General features: G+C 39.4%; 1 protein-coding gene across 1 annotated transcript in view; it reads right to left on the reverse strand.

Moving 5' to 3' along the window:
* LOC134219282 (serine/threonine-protein kinase Wnk-like) overlaps window positions 1–16,665 on the reverse strand; it is a 255,232-nt gene that overhangs the window by 17,844 nt on the left and 220,723 nt on the right. The window lies entirely within an intron of this gene.

Consider the following 16,665-nt stretch of genomic DNA (forward strand, 5'->3'; position numbering starts at 1 on the left):
AATATAGAAAACGTGCATAAGGTGTTGTGAAATAAAGTTGAAAAGAACTCATAAAGCTGCTCACTGCCATGTTTGAGAAGTTTGGCCAGAAGCTGGCCATTCCCGCAGCCTTATTACCAGCTGTTCAATGGCCTTTCTAACCTCATCTAGTGTAGGCGACTCCATTAGCCATCGTCGCTAATATTTAAGGTTTATTCTGTTCACTGATTCATTTGGATAAAAATGTTTATGATTTTTTGACGATATTTCTGAGTCCTGATAAATATCTAAATATTTTTAGCTCTTTAGCTAAAAACTCTTGTGGAAAAACCTACAGATATATTTGAGGGATAACAAGTCTTCGTGGGGCCCTTGTACTGGATAATACTTGAGGCAATTACAATGACAAAAAAAAATCTTGAAGATTCGTTTATCAGGAAGTTTTCTCTTTAATAATCGTGTTGAAAAAAAATCGTCATATCCAACGGTTGTTGTTTGTTGTGTGTTATTACAATCCACTATTTGGCAGTGGCATTATGGATAAAATATTTGTGCAACCATTTTAATTCAATATAATTGCATGAATTTTAGATCCGGGAGCTAGAAGGTGATAGCTCTATTGTGATTCCTATAGCCCGTTTCAAGAACGCAACCATTCCGAAACTATAGTCGTATACAATAAGCCCCGCGTGATTACACCCACATATCATATGGATATCTGAAGTGCATTCATACTTCCTGGATCATAAATCAATTATTTGATCCTGGCGCGTATTTAGTAATGAAATCAATCAATATTTGGAAATGCATTTATGATTCATCATAAATTACTTACCATTTTTTCCAACATTATCCCTACACTAAACATGTTTGCGTTTGCATTCCTTGATCACATTCGAAAGACAGGATCATTCTCCTATATCAGCATTCGTACGACTGAACATCTATCATTCGAACATAGAAAATTGTTAACGCAATACACTGATTGCAAAAAACATCATAAGATGCAGAAATGATGAAGCTCCGTTTGAATTTTTGCAAGAAAAATTGAAATAGGAAGCATGAAACAAGCTCACCGCGTATTCCAGTATATTTCCGTCCATCCATGCAGCCATTAACATGAACCAAAGAGCTCCCGGCAGATCCATACGGTCGTCATCGCCGGTTTCGAACACCAGCGCTGCAGTCTTGGCGAATCTCGGTCTAATGGTGATGTCGTTGTTCGCGGCCGGCTTTGTGAATGGAGGGAAGATTCTTCCGGATTTTCGTAATGGATCCATAAGCAAACTTCCAGATTATTCAATTCAGCGCGTAATTATTTTGATATAGGAAATATAATCGTAGGAAACATAGCAAGAACATAATGAGACAATCCCACAAAACTAATCCATTTCCAAAAAATGGGAGAGACTTCTAGCTCCCATGAAGCTTCCACATTATACACATTTTTTTACGTATATTTCTTAGAATAAATCACAAAACCGCACTTTTTTTTAACAGAACACTTGTGCAAGTTGCGATAACCCTATCCGGTAGTTTACGAAATCTAAAACCGGAAAATCCTAACGGTAACACCAGCCGAAATAAAAAGTTTACGTTATCGAAGACAAAAATTCGCTGTCAAAAAATCAAACACAACCGACCGCGCGCAAGGCTTACTTCGATCTCATAAATCGTCATATCCAACGGTGTCCTGAAAACCCATACGTTATAGTAAAATTTTGCTAAAGAAAAAGCAGCAATGGGCAGAGTTCTTTGAAGAACGATTTTTTACTATTCCTTTTAAAGACGGGAAATGCACATATTTGAACGACGGGTTTTGGAAAGATAATTCAGCTTTATTTTGCCAGTCTCAGTAATCTCGCTAACCAAGCTATCCAAGTCGTTTAGGATTTCTAATCCAGAACGTTAGCAAGTAACCTATGATTTATTAAGTAAACGTTGATCATGTGGCTGATTTTCTTAATTTAATTTGGTCTTGCGTTCCCTTGCATACTTTCTTTTTTCGTTAGCAGTTTTTCTACATCGATCATGCCATAAGCAAATCACTTGATTTGCGCTGTTATCCTGCATAGTAGTCGAGAATGCGCGTTCTGAACTGCCCATACAAAGTTTCCATACGACTCTTAATTTTAGTTTTTCACGATTTACTCAACTTTACTCGTGATTTTTGCATTAGGAAATATCATATAAACCCGTCGGAAATGATAACGAACCTTTTTGCGAATACGAACACCGACCATTTTATTTTTATTATATAGATTTATCGACTAGTTATTGTTCTTTGCATACATCTATTAATAATAATCTCTGCAACTGGTTGCAAAAAAAGAATGCTTTTTGAGGTAAACTACGTCTAAAGGGAAGACTCGAATGTGTGGAAGTATAGTAAGGAGGTGTAAAATGAAAAATTTCAAATTCAACAACGCACTATGGTCCAGGATACAGATTTACGCGGAAAGATGAATTTTACGCCAAAACTATATTTTTAGAAAAAAAAACTGTTGTTCTACAAAATTATTCGAAATAGTAAGGCCATTATTATGGTGCAACCAAAAAATAGGGTGGCCCATCATATAAAAAAAATAGAAAATATTTTTTTTATTTTTTGGAATATTGACATGTGATGTTCCATAAAGATGTAGCGCAGCTTATTCCAATCAATTTAGCTATAAGAACTTTTTCTGTAGCTCTTAAGTTGGCTGATTCAGTGCATTTTTACCTAATTGAATTAGGATGTACCTCAAAAAAAATGTATTTTTTTTTTGTTTTGGATTTCTCGAAAAAGTAGTCTTCAGGTGACTTTTAGAGCTCAAAAAAATGAAACTTTTGATGGGTGAATATGCTCAATATCTTTTACCGATCAAAAGTTATAATCGTTTTTCTGTCAAAATTGCATTTTTTATAAGTTGATATCTCCGGTTAGGGCAAACCAAAAAATATGTTTACACGGCATTTGAAAGAGAAATTCATATTCTATATTATGTCAAAAAATTGGGGATATGTTATTTTTTTATCTCAAGTTTTACTAATTTTATTAAAATCATGTTTTTTCAAATAAATTGATATAACTCGACAATGGAAGAAGATACAGACGATAGTCTTATAGGAAAAAACACGCGTTTTGGAAAAAAACCAAACAAAATCAAAACCCATCCTAACCTAATCCAATTCAAATCCGATCTAAATCAAATCCAAATCTATTTAAAATCCAATCCAAATCTATTTCAAATCCAATTAAAATCGAATCGTAATCAAATCGAATTCCAATTCAGATCCAATCAAATTCAATCCAAATCCAACCCAAATTCAATTCAAATTCCATCCAAATCCAATCCACATCCAATCCACATTCAATCCAAAAAATTGACGAATTTTTGACAAATACAATGATGAAATATAAAGCAATTTATTATATTTTGTCAAATCTAACGCGAACTCATTTTTATCTAATTTCACAAAATCAATGCATTTGGTACCTGGTGGGTCGCAAGTAATATGGGATTCTGCTAGGTGGGTCGCATATCCAAAAGTTTGGGAACCTCTGCTCTAAGTCGAAGTAATTTTCCAAAGCATTTTCACCTCGCAAGCTCGATGTTGTCAGAAACAGTACATGCACGATATAGTTAGAAGTAAAAAATGATAAGCGAGAAGAAAATAAAATTTAAATCTTATATCCAAGTCTAATCTTAATCCAATTCAAATCGAATTGAAACCCAGTACAAATCCGTTCCAAATCTAATCCAAATTCAATCCGAAACAAATCTAAAAATCCTAAAAATCCAATCCAATTCCAATCCAAATCCAAATCAATTTAAATTGAAATCTAATCCTTATCCAATCCAAATCTAATCCAAATTAAATTTAAATCCTATATCCAAGTCCAATCTAAATTCAATCGAATTCCAATCCAAATCAAGTTGTAACTCAGTACAAATCCCATCTGAACCTAATCCAAATCCAATCCAAAGCTAAGCAAATCGAATCCAATATCAATCCAGCTTCAATCTAAACGCAATCAAAGTCCAACTCAAATCAATTCCAAACCCAGTACAAACCCGATTCAGATTTAATCCAAATTCAATCCAATTGCAATCCAAATTTATTTTAAATCTAATCCAAATTCAATCTTAATCCTATTCAATTCGAATCCAAATCCAGTACAAATTAAATTCAAAAAGAATCAAAATATTCCTGAGATTTTACAAATAAATACAATGAAGGAGTATTTTTGTATAATTGGTTCAATTTATTACAATTGAGAATTGAGAAGTGAAAAATAAGAAGTTAAAAGTGAGAAATGAGAAGTGTGATATGAGAAGTGAGTAGGGAAAAGTTGGAAGTGAGAAATTCTTAGTGTGAAGTCGAAAAAAAGAAGTGAGAAATTCAAAATGCGGAAAGAGTAATGAGAAATTAATAGTATGAAGGGAAAAGTGAGAAGTGAAAAGTTGAAAGCTAGAAGTTGAATGTGATAAGTGAGAAGTGAGAAGTCAGAAGTGAGATATAAGAAGATCTAAGTGATAAGTGAGAAGTGAGATGTGCGAAGTGAGAAATTAGAAATGAGTAGTGAGAAATGAAAAGTTAAAAGTGAGAAGTGTAAAGTGAGAAATGAGAAGTTAGAAGTGAAAAATGAGAATAAGAAGTGAGAAGTGCGAAGTGAGTAGTGGGAAGTGTGAATGAGAAGTAAGAAGTGAGAAGTCCGTAGCGAATAGTGAGAAGTGAAAAGTAAGAAGGGAAAAAAGGGAATTGAAAAATTAGAAGTAAAAAGTGATGAGTGAGAGATAAGAAGTCAGAAGTGAGATATTATGAGAAGTAAAAAATTAAAAGTGAGAAATGAGATGTGCGAAGTGAGAGGTGAGAAATTAATAGTTAGAAGTGAGAAGTGCAAATTGAAAAAGGGAGGTGAGAGTGAAGAGAGTGAAAAATTGGCAGTAAGTTGTGAGTAAGAAATGAGAAGTGAGGACCAAGGAACAGGAAGTGGGAAGCGATTTTTTTTCTTTTCCGTTCTTTCTCATCTCATCTTCTTATCTCATCATCTTATCTCTTCTTCTGTCTTCCTTCTCCTGTCTTATATCTCTCAACTAACTTCTCACTACTTCTCCTCGGTCCAGACCTCGAGTCCTGGGAGGAGTGTTCAAAATTATCCGCAGGAATTTGTTCGGCACTAGCTGGAGTTTCAGATGATGAGTATTGGCGCAGCTCTCCCAGACCGACATGCCGTATTTGATCACAGGAAGGATGGTTTGCTTATAGACAGCAACCTTATTCTTCAGGAACAATGACGACCGGCGGTTGATCAAAGGGTATAGTGGTTTCACCAAAACGTTACACTTTGTCACCGTCTTGTCTACCTATTGTCTGAAAATAAGCTTGCTGTCAAGGTAGTCAGCATTCATTCATTTATTTAGTTTACATCTAAACAGATAACACTGAATCAACAATTTGACGCCACAATACACGATTCGAGGCCGCATCTCTCCATCCTCGGATACGCCCCACGCTCGCCAAGTCGTTTTGCACCATCGCACCCTCTTGCCCATCTCGCTCGCTGCGCTCCACGCCGTCTCGTACCTGCCGGATCGGAAGCGAACACCATCTTTGCAGGGTTGCAGTCCGGCATTCTTGCAACATGTCCTGCCCATCGTACCCTTCCGGCTTTAGCTACCTTCTGGATACTGGGTTCGCCGAAGAGTTGGGCGAGCTCATGGTTCATTCTTCGCCGCCATACACCGTCTTCTTGCACACCGGTAGTCAGGAGTAAGTTGCAAGGTAGTCAGCAGTATCGGCCCATTCCACGGATGTGCCATTAAGAGTGATTTTACAATCCCCAGGCGGAACAAGTTTGGGAGATTTGGAATGGGGGACGATCTTCCAGCTGGTGAGGCAGCTTGTTAGGACATCCAGGCCACGTTGGAGGCTAGCCACAAGGGCTTTGATCACTCGTCCTTCATAGACGATCGAGGTGTCATCTGCGAACAGTGACAAAGTTCCGTCTTCAGTAAGTTCTAGCATGTCGGAGTGTCTTTTGGTGTCTCGAGTCAGCTGGCACACAGTTGATCGACCACGTCGAAATCTAAACTGTTCCTCGAGCATGATGTTGTTTTCATCGGCTTGCTTACGGGTGCGGGTGTTGCTTACCTGACGGACCGTTGGGACATGTTGCTCTCTAGTCACCGAGATTGCCTCTTCGATGGTGCACAGCTGGCGGTCGATACTTTCCGTCTTCGGACCGAGCCGATCTCGAATACCACCGGATAGTGATCGGAGCTCTGCTCCTGATAGGCTGCAATACTTGGTTATCCATGTTCGTAACGAACAGATCGAGCGTCGAATATACCCCGGATCTGCTCAAACGGGTGGGTGAGTCCGGATGGTGTAATGGCCTTCTTCTAGATCGCTACTCCAGATTATGCCGTTCCTATTGCTCCTTGAGTTTCCCCAGGCTTGATGTTTTGCATTCAGATCGCCGGCGATAATGTCACATAGTCACGATGCCAGTTGTGTGAAAATTGGAACTACGACGGAATCCAGGGGAGGAATCGGGGGCCACTGGCTGAGAGCCGATGGTACTTGGGTATCGGGTGACGCGGATGGAACCGCTGCAGTGGCAGCAGCCCGCAGTTTGTGTGGCTAGTCGACGGGGAGGCGTAATGGCCGGAAAAATCCTCTCATTCAGCGCCGGGGGTGGAACTTCTCGACGCATAGGCTGTTCCCGCAAGCCCTGTTGCAAGCCCAAACACGGCGCGCTTTGGATAGTCTTTTGTTGTGGCACGATGATTTTTTGCCCCACAGTTGGCACACTTTAGGTCCTACTCCTCCATTCGGTCACACTATTCCGTACTGTGATTTTTGCCACACTCATTGCAGCGGGTAGCCACGAAACAGTTGCGGGTACCGTGGCCGAACTGAAAACAGTCCATGCACTGCGTGATGTCGCGATGCACGGGCCACATTAATCGCCTTCATTTCCTTGAGCGAAGTGGATCCATGCTCGAGATGGACGAGGTACATTTGGTCATGGTACCTGCGGCTTTTATCATGCTGCGCGATTTTGTGAACCACTACTGGTTGAAGTCCTCAACGCTTCAACTCCTCAACGACCTCCTGCTCCTCCCTATCGTCGAAACCGCGTACCTTTTGTGGTTTAGTACCGGGGAAGCCGTGGGTGTAGTACTCCCATTCCTTCCTCTTCATATACTGCACCATGGAATCGAATGAGGAGGCAATGAGCTTCGCCCCCTCTGAGTACAACCGAAAAGTGCCAAGGATGTTCTTGTTCGGGATCATGTCTCGAATAGCTGGCAACAAGTTCGGCTCGAATAGCTGGCAACATATTGGGGAGCACCGTTCCTTACGGTCGGGAAGCTGGTCGTGTTGCTGCTGGGCAATCGTCTTCTTTCCGTTCTTCTTCTTCGTCAACGGGTCACCGGCATCGCCATCCTAAGCCGTAGTAGGCGTCATTAGATAGCAGTTTTTTTGCCGCATTCCTTAGCGCTTCCTCATCGTCACTCGCGGTACGCTTCTTCGATGTGCTGATTGCGACCGCGTTAGTTGCCGTGTCACCAATCTTCTGCTTCTTATTGGCATTACATCCCCACACTGGGAAAGAGCCGCCTCACAGCTTTTTGTTCATTAAGCACTTTCTAAGTCAAGTTACCTTTTTTACATTCGTATTTACATGAGGCTAACACGATGATACTTTTATGCCCAGGGAAGTCGAGACAATTTCCAATCCCAAAATTGTCTAGACCGGCACCGGGAATCGAACCCAGCCACCCTCAGCATTGTCTTGCTTTGTGGCCGCGCGTCTTACCACTCGGCTAAGAGGGCCCCGTGTCATCCATACCGGGGCAGAAGACCGCAAGCGACACTCCAATACGAAAACCGAATAAAGAAAACTCGCGAGAGCGCGAGCACGCTAACTTTCAACTACTCACTGAATGAGTAAAATTGTATTGCTCTCTCTTTCTATCCCACGGAAATTCTACTCAATTTCCGTCAAAATCAGGACAACTCAAAACTATGAGTAATCCTGCTTTTGACGGAATATGAGTAAAATTTCGTTGGGAAGAAAAGAGATGGCAATACAATTTTACTCAATTACTGAGTAGGTGAAAGTTAGAGTGAGCCAAAAACGTGTCGGATCATGCCATCTGGAAATGTGCGTGTCTGCTCCTGCTTGCTCACATGAGATGCCCGGGGATACGATGAAAGGGATTTCTTTGCGAGATCTGGAGGCTGGGAGAGATAATGGAGGATTCTTTGGGACGGTAGAAGAATAGGAATGGTTAATGAGCATGAATGGAGATGAAGGTAAGTCAGATCGAGGAGAGCCCTACAGAGAGAAGTAGCTCTTTTTCCAAAGGGCCATTTTTAATCTTTAGGTTTTTAACATCAAGTCGTAAGGATTCTAGCTCAAGACGCATAGCTCTAATTTTTAGTAGAAGGGGGGGGGGGGCAGGTGCTTGTGGACCAGAGATGCATCCTGAACAGCACATGAGCCAAGAGCGCGCCTTGGTGTTCTAAGTTTTGAACTCTGAACACAGTTCAGTGTGCACTGGGTTGGTACGCAAGCAAAACGATCATGGTAACTAAGATTACTTAGATTTGGAACCAGGCTTGTAAAATGTCATCTGCATGTCATTTGACTAATTTGTTCATAACTTTCTTTAGAAGCCAAATATACTGCATATTTTTAGATGTACTCATAACGCTTGAGTAGGGCTATATTTTTGTCAAAGGGTACATTCGTCTAAATATAACATCTTAGGCTGGAGAGTGAAAACTCTCCAAAATGTCACGTGTCATTTGACAAAATGTCATTTGAATGACATTTTGCCTCCCACGCCCCAGATTACATATTTACAGCAATATCTTGTTAGACAAAGTTGTAGGCACATTTAAGCGCTATAAGTTCGTCATACATCATGAATTGATAACTACCTTCTGGAAAAAGTTCTGGGAAAATTATACAAATGAATGCAAATGACATTTTACAACACTGTTTGGAACTATGCAAAAACGTACGAGCATGATTTATGTCTATCCGTTAGACGCACACGTGTTCCATTACTAGCCGAAAAATGAGTAGCATGCCGTCGCTTGAGTTTGTTTTCCTAGGATACAAGTTGCTAAGTTAGGTCAGTGCTCTTGAACAGTGTGCAGTGTTCAGAACTTTTTGAACACGAACACGCGTTCTCGTGTTCAGATGCATCTCTGTTGTGGACTTGCTTGACAAGAAGCACCCAGAATACCTTGTGTGACATGGGTATACGATCCCTCTACCCTTCTCTCCTGCTGCGGCTAGACATGTCCTGTTGATAACTATTACACTTGCTGCAGTATTTCGAGGAATTCAGTTCTCACAAACGTTTCGGTGTGGCCAAAAGACCAGCAAGCGAAGCACTGCATAGATGAGCCATAATAGGGTCCAGTACGGCACCTCAAGAAACCTAAAAAAAATAGCTCGGTGTCACGGTCCCTCGGATGGTGAGTACAAGGAGGAGGGTATTACTTCTTCCTTCACCGACTTTTTCTTTATGATGTATTTCATCTATCATCATCACCCAGTTCCAAACGCAGATCCTTCGATTAAAAATCCACAACATCCCGGAAGTACACAAGACATTTGACTCGGTTATCTGTGTAACTGAAGCTGACCTTGCAATAACAGAGTAGCAACCGTGGGCGGTTAATCACGTTCATGCTCAGAATTGAAAATTCATATAAAAAAATTTCCGTCAAAATTTTATATACGCAGTTTCTCGCAAAGATGGTACAATTACAAAGGATGTTGGTCTAGGTTTTAATCCCCTGCAGAGATGTCAATCGACATAAAAGCCTCATTAGTAAGCATATGCGGTATTTCGAAAAATTTCGTTTCAGGTGGTTCGAAACGAAATTCCGCGGAATTTCGCGAAATTTGAGCATGGCGAAATCTGATTTCTTGATTTCGTTTCGTTTCGTAAAGTTACAAAAATTTCGCTAGAAAAAACTAGCTTCTAACGAAATTTAACGGAATTCCGCGGAATTTCGAAACAAATTTAAAATCAAATTATACTATATATTATCAAAAATTTTGGCTGCGCCGCTGAACAAAATCGTAAAGCTGTTTTCAAAACTTTAGGTTATACAATTTTTTCTATTAACGCTTACTCCATTCTTAGTCGACAAATACGTATGTAGTTTTCTTCTATAAAACGTCTTCAGTGTTTCCATGGTTCAAATTTAAATTTTGTGATATTTTTTTACTATTTGCACAATATGAATGCGGAATAGATCGTCATGCTTCTGGTCATGGGACGGCAGCTAGTTCGGGAGAAAGCGAAGTGAAAAAAATCTACCTCGCGTAGCAGAAATTTGTTTAACCAGTGTGCAATCGATCGTGTTGATGCTGATCACGCCAGCTAGTGTGGGAGAACGAGAAGTGATAAAACTAATGTCTGCATCGAAGAGCACAACATTATTTAGTGCGGAATCGATCGTGTTGTAGAAGCTTATTAAACGAAGCACATTGATCTTGCGTTGGATTGATTTGAAACACAGTTTTCGTCTTCTTGTTTTCAAAATAAGTTATTACAATAAATATTTTGTCGCTTGCCAAGGGGTTTCACATGAATTACCTTCTCAACTAACCAACGATTCCTTTCCCGTAGCGCTCACGGAGATGCAGAGCATTCCTTGGTCTCCTATAATAATGAGTGTTAAACTAATTTTTCTCTCCTAATCCTAAATTAACTATAAGCACGTGACCAGCATCGTTATTGGTCATGAAACTCCGAAGCAAGTATACAATAAGAATAACTTTTTTTGTATCCCAGGAATATTATTTAATTGGTGAGCTGTGCATATTTGCTGTTTCTCGGCCAATCATGCTTAGCAACTACGATGTGTACAAATAATCAAGCTAATAAGCTCTTCTTTGACTATTTGCACAATATGTAAGGAACATTGCAGATTTGTGGGAATTTCTAGATCTTCGCATGGAATTTGCAAAACAAAAATCGAGAACGGGTTGAAAGATCATTAAAATTTTGAAAGTTCTTTACTTATGATTGCTTTTAGCTCATACTGACCATAACAACTATTCTCATATGGCAAGGACACACAGACAATAGCTCAGTTTGTCGAGCTGATTGTATATAAGACTATGGGTCTGTGAAATTCAATCTGAAATACATATCTTTGTGCATTTTAGAAAGGTGCACAGGATTCTTCTAGTGAGCAAATGTATGCTATATATGTAGACGAAGAATAAGAAGGAATAAATTTTGGCTGATACGCCCTTTTCAAATGTTGGTCTAGTAATATCAATTCTCTATCTGCGTATACGCCTGGCAGATGTGGATACATATTTAACCCTTTTGTTACCGACAATAAAAACACCCTTACGTTACCGACAGGGTACCCGGGTACCCACGGACTTAAAATGATCATAACATTGTCTGTTTTTCACCGATTTTGACGATTTTGGTTGCTACGGATGCAGGTTCTTACCCGCTATTCGATACATGTTACATAGAACCGATTCAGATTACCTGGTTACCGGAAATCCGGATTAACTGGGTCAAGTCTCAAAGTGTGTATAAATTGAAGATATATATTCAACCAAATGAAGATTTCTTGCGTCATGACTAATAAACTTCGTTGGAAATTTATAGAATATAACTTAACTACGTTACAGGACCATCTTATGATTAAATCCCGGAACGGTTATTCCGGAAACAGGTTCCTAAAGTGGCCACAAACTTATTTTGAAGAAACCCTGGCAATATGGGTATCAAAATTCATGAAATTGTTTCGGAAGCATGATCCGATAAGTAATTGGACCATATGATGGTTTGACATCCTGGCCATCCTGGAACAGGTTCCCGTGGGGCATTAAATGGCCACAAAATCATTTTGAAGGAACCCTGGGTAAAAATTGGTATCAAAATTCATGAAATTGTTTCGGAAGCATGATCTGATTAGTAATTGGATCATAGGATAGTTTGACAACGGATCGGTCATCCTGAAACAGGTTCCTGTAGGGCATAAAGTGGCCACAAACTCATTTTGAAGAAACCCTGGCAATATGGGTATCAAAATTCATGAAATTGTTTCGGAAGCATGATCTTTTGGGTTATTAGGCCATAAGATGGTTTGACAATGGACCGGTCATTCTCAAACAGGTTTCCGTGGGGCCCCTCATTCAGAAGAAACTCTTGCTATCTTGTTTTTCCGTTATTTCTTGTAAAAATGACTTCAAAATTCTTGACAGGAATAGGTACTCAGAAATGATTTATAATGAACCACAGGCGCTGTAAGTATCATTGGTGTTTGCTGAATAATTAACAAAAATAAAAAGATCGATAAAAATTTTCAAATTTTTTTGTGGTGACAGACGTGACAGACGAAACGTGACAAAAGCGGGACGTGATAAAATCTAGTCGAAAATGTGATAAAATCGGAGGTAGATAGAATCGGGGAGTGACAAAATCGGGTCAACACTGTGTAACTTTTCCCTTCTCTCTTCTCTCTACTCATTTCTTTCATTTCACTTTTCACTTTTCTCTTTCCACTTCTCACTGCTCACTTCACTTCTCACTTGTCATTCGACCCAATAACCCAATAACCATTCAGCCTGATGACCCAACATCAGTCCCATCTATTTGGAAAAACATGTTTCCGAAAATATTCCAAGAATTTTGATGCCAGGGTGTCTTCTAAATGAGTTTGTGGCCACTAAAGGGCTTTCTTGTTCTAGGATGACTGTTCCGATTGATATCCATCCTATAGTTTCAACTTTATGGATAACATATTTCCAAAATAATAAGTTTTGATACCCGTATTGCCAGGGTTTATTCTAAATAAGTTTTTGGCCCCTACGAGCCCTCCGGGAACCTGTTCCAGAATGACCGTTCCGGTTCATATCCATCCTATAGTCTCAACTACATGAATAACATGTTTCAGGAACAATTCCAAGAATTTTAATTCTCATATTGCCAGGGTTTATTCTAAATGAATTTATGGTCACTTTAGGCCCTCCGAGAAACTGTTCAAGAATGACAATTCCGGTTGGTATCCATCATATGGTCTCAACTACATGGAAAATATGTTTCCGGAACAATTCCAAGAATTTTGATACCCATATTGCCAGGGTTTCTTCAGAATGAATTTGCGGCCACTATAGGGCCCACGGGAACCTATTCCGGGATGTCCGTTCCGAGTCCATATGATCACGTGGTCCTAATACGTTGGGAAGTCATAATACTCGAATTTTCTGCGAAACTGGTAACTCAGGATACAAGAAATCTCGCTTAACTTTTCAAAAGGACCTAAGTAACATTTTTTTCATGAATTAATTTGAGTACTGCAATCAAAAGCTTTTTTTTGTGTCTTTATTAAGGAGACTTTCAGCCCGAGGCTGGCTCGTCTCCGGGGGCAATCAAAAGCTTTCATAAATCATCATTTGAATTCTATAAGATCAACTTCTCCATTTTTGAGACATGGTCTAGCAAATCCGGAGCTCCGGTAACCAGGTAATCCGGATCGGTCCTATGTGACATGGATCGGATAGAGGATGAATTTCTTAATCCATAGCAAACAGAATCGTCCAAATCGGTTGAAAACTGACGAAGTTATGGTCATACCAAAACGTGGGTACCCGGGTACCCTGTCGGTACGTTACGGGGTAAATATATTCAGAAGCCCCTCCCCAAGCCCCCCCCCCCACCTTACTGGATTTTCATTTTCATATCACCCAAACCTTAATTTTGCCGAGTTTGAAGATGTCACGGAGTTTCAATTTCCTGCGATGTTCAGAACCCTCAAAAAATTTCACTTGAAAACGAAAAAGGTACCCGGGTACCCTGTCGGTAACAAAGGGGTTAAGTATCCCACTAAATGAAAAAATAAATCTAAGCATTCATTTTCTAATTTTGACTAAGTCAATACTGTAAAACCACGCTGACAAGACAATATGAAGTATGCTTCAGCATAATTACATAATTCTTAAGTGAACTAAGGTTTTAAACGAAATTTGAATCCGTATATGAAAAATCCCACAATTTCTTTATTTTTATATACTTACTGATATAAAATTGATCAGATTCGGGAGCACATGCTCCACGATGAATTCCTTTGAAAGCGGCACAAATGCTGGGGTATTGCCTTATCGCCAATGATATATGCGGCGAGAATGTGGTGATCTATCACAGATTGCCTTTTCTGTTACTGTTTGGTCGCAAAACAATTACTCGACTTCGAAAAAGTGAAATCAGAATTGCGTACATAATGTGAAACCAATTTAATAAAAATTTCGCGGAAAAAAAATTAAAATTTCGTTTCGTTTCGAAAAATTTCGAATTAAATGAACCTTGATTTCGTATCGTTTCGAAGTCTCGAAAGAAATCTATATTTCGTTTCGTTTCGATCCGAATCAACATAGACATTTTAAATTTCGTTTCGTTTCGTTTCGTTAGGAAAAAGTGTGTTATCGCATACCCTTACTCATTAGGGTATACTTCGATGCAAGACATGATTGATGTAGCAGATTGAATAAACTGCACGGCGCAAGTGTATCGACTAGGAGTGATTTCAATTTAATATTCCAAATATTCTTATTCTATACTGTGCAGATTATTTCAAATACCATTCATAAAACATGTCTCCCCATGCTATCCTGTAAATCAAATTTTGCTCCTATAATTCAAGAAAATGGTACCAGCTAAATCATTTCAAATTCGGATTAATTTATTGCACAAATAGATAAATTCCTCAAGCTTCCCTGCTTCCACCTTTCGTTGCACCAACATCTAATTCTCCCACCAATTGAACAAAAGGCAACAACGTCAGGAACATCCCCATAATTGAAAAATAATTAAAATTCTCTTCCTCCAAGACGGCGGAGATTCCACAGCTCGTGTTTCACATTCCGGTTCTGTCAAGGTGGCCATGGTGATGACGAGGAGTGCCATCCATCGCCGGCGTACAGTCAGTGGCCATCGGACGGACATTCGGTCTCGGCATGCCCTTGGACTGGAAAGTGCCACCAGCAAGTGTTAGGGAATTCATTTCCTTCTCCGTGCCGCACCGCACCGGTCATGACGCCCGGTTGCACCGGGATCTATTCTCTTCCAGAAGTGGAATGTCGTCCACCCGAACAGGCGGGTACAGGGTTCCAGGAATAATGGCTACTACGAGCTCGGCAAAGAAGATGGCCCATCGCGTGCTGCAATAGACATAACTTCCACTCAGCTCGGGACCGTAAGGTGCTGCTGCTGCAAATTGAAAACTATTTCAAGTTTTCCATTCTCACCGGAGGGTAGAATAAAACGGAGAACAGACTTTTCTTAGAGCTGGGTGTAGTTGTTCTGGTGAGGATTTCCGGCTTCCATATTCTTCGGGGCCATCTGACTAAATGAATAGAAGCACTCTGAGAAAAATCTATACTAAATAGATTTAAAGTTACGCTAATGAGCTATTCACCTGGTTGACCCCAAACTCGATTAGGTGCCCACTATACTGCGATAGTATAACTTTGATATATTGGGAGATAGTATAAAATGACTTTAATCGACATTAGTTTAACCTTGTTCGGTGGGAAAAATTAGATGGATTCTGCACTGAACAATCGGTTTGTTTTGCTTAATTTGAAAAGTGGAAATACAAATTTGTTCTATGAAAAGCTTTATTTCGGGTTTACATGCATATTTCTATGAGTATATTCATCACAGCTTAGAGAAAACACTTTTATAAATCGAGCAAACACCTTTCTGGTACTCTGCAGATATCATTGAATTCGGCATGATCCGCTGCGCTGCGACATCAAAGAAAAGCACATTTTTTTTAGGAAAATCGTGCCACATAGTATTGTCGCTTATGTTTCCGTAGTCCTTTTGCGTTTAAAACGGATGATTTTCTTATGGTTTACGGAGGCCCCATTTTTCCATCTTCCGGCGTTCCTGCGTTTAAAATGGATGATTTTCTTATGGTTACGGAGGCACCGTTTTTTCATCTTCCGGCGTTCCTATACAGTTCAATTTGAAGTAAAGAATAGCGAATAAAAGTATCGAATGATTTGACCATATGTAAACAGTACTTACCATTTTATAGTATATAGTATCTCCTGCCATTGCTTTTTCTAAATATAATATTTATTTAATATGCCCAAAATAAATGAAACTTTTATAGTTGCTGAACTGTTAGCCATTTTAACAAAAAATGAGGCAAACTGTCAACACCGTATATGCTGAATAAAATACTTTTGCAAAAATCGGCGGTAGCATAATTCTATTTCTACGATAGTATAAAATTTAAGCTAAGCTATGAATAAATCTTATTAATAATACAAAAGATTAGATTTTATACCATGAATGATTTTTTATATTTCTGAGTGAGTGATAGAGTCAGGGAAAATTATGCTTTCTGGAATTAAAATCCCGTTCGGTGCCGTGTCACTTTTTGCCCGAAGGGTGTTTAAAAGAGATGCCAACTTTGAATGCACGAAGAAACTTGTTAGATTTCTTTCGTTGCTTTTCGATCTGATTTTCCAACTTAATCTGTGTTACTCTCGTACAACATGAGGCATTAAAGCGCCATAAAATCACTTCATAGACACACTCTTAACAGTAGACATATGTTACGTTCTGACAGGGCAAGTGAATTGAGCAAGTAGCTCGACTTAAACGTGGATTGAACATCTAG

Source organism: Armigeres subalbatus, chromosome 3 (genome assembly GCF_024139115.2).
Source record: "Armigeres subalbatus isolate Guangzhou_Male chromosome 3, GZ_Asu_2, whole genome shotgun sequence".
NCBI classification, from domain to species: Eukaryota; Metazoa; Arthropoda; class Insecta; order Diptera; family Culicidae; genus Armigeres; species Armigeres subalbatus.